Source organism: Dipteris shenzhenensis, unplaced genomic scaffold (genome assembly GCF_047967505.1).
Source record: "Dipteris shenzhenensis isolate YYH24624 ecotype China unplaced genomic scaffold, Dip_SZ_1.0 scaf0128, whole genome shotgun sequence".
NCBI classification, from domain to species: Eukaryota; Viridiplantae; Streptophyta; class Polypodiopsida; order Gleicheniales; family Dipteridaceae; genus Dipteris; species Dipteris shenzhenensis.
The window spans coordinates 48,034-48,913 of NW_028239434.1; the positions used below are offsets into that span (position 1 = coordinate 48,034).

Here is an 880-nt window from a genome sequence, read left to right on the forward strand (position 1 = left end):
AATTTTTACATCTTGCATTGTGAATTCTCCTTCGTTTTTCAATCGACTAGGAAGATGATGTGTCTCTTCCAGTATTTTTACCACGACCAACCCCAGTAAGGGAATCGGATTCTTCCGGTCTGGGAATGATTCGGAGGCGACATCCTCTCGGGACATGGTTACTTCTTAAGTGGGTAGTCAAGTTCTGTGGCTATCAGTTATAATTACTTGGATCACGCGTCTCAATACCGAGAATGCCAGTCGGAGATCGAGACCAATAGGGATGTAGCGCAGTTTGGTAGCGCATTTGTTTTGGGTACAAAATGTCGCAGGTTCAAATCCTGTCATCCCTATTGTTCCCCGTACATCCCAAAATGATATTGGTGAGAAATTGGTGACAAGAGAAATCCATCTGGGTAGATTGTTTGTGTTATTCAACTGATTCCCCCACAAGAGACATTCCATTTATCTTCCTCTCTCCTGGTCGGTGAAAGAACCACTCCGATTAAGAGTCTGATTCTATTCCCGTGTCCGGATGTCCGCAGATTCTGATTAGAATGGAAACTGGCTTACGTGGGGAATGGAGCGCCCTTAGTTCAGTTCGGTAGAACGCAGGTCTCCAAAACCTGATGTCGTAGGTTCAAATCCTACAGGGCGTGTTTCTCCGACTCAAGTCGGTATCAGCTGGTTCGACCAATACCCACACATACTAAGAATTTGCATTTCCCGATCCCTCTGGATTACCAGAGAGATCTTAGGAATGGGAGAAGGATATGGCAAATGAGTCTCCGTCTTCTACCGAATATCTAGTTGGTCGCCACGTCGATATTGCAAATATGCAGTTACAAATAATCCAGCTAGAGTTATTGGGATCAAACCCAACACAATTCCGGATAGCAGT

The 880-nt window shown here is 44.9% G+C and overlaps 2 non-coding genes across 2 annotated transcripts; both read left to right on the forward strand.

The window, feature by feature from the left end:
• Window positions 1–258: 258 nt before the first annotated feature.
• TRNAP-UGG (transfer RNA proline (anticodon UGG)) lies at window positions 259–332 on the forward strand. Its single transcript has one exon. It is a non-coding gene; the product is annotated as a tRNA-Pro (tRNA).
• Window positions 333–564: 232 nt separating this feature from the next.
• TRNAW-CCA (transfer RNA tryptophan (anticodon CCA)) lies at window positions 565–638 on the forward strand. The gene has a single exon. It is a non-coding gene; the product is annotated as a tRNA-Trp (tRNA).
• The last annotated feature ends 242 nt before the right edge of the window (window positions 639–880 follow it).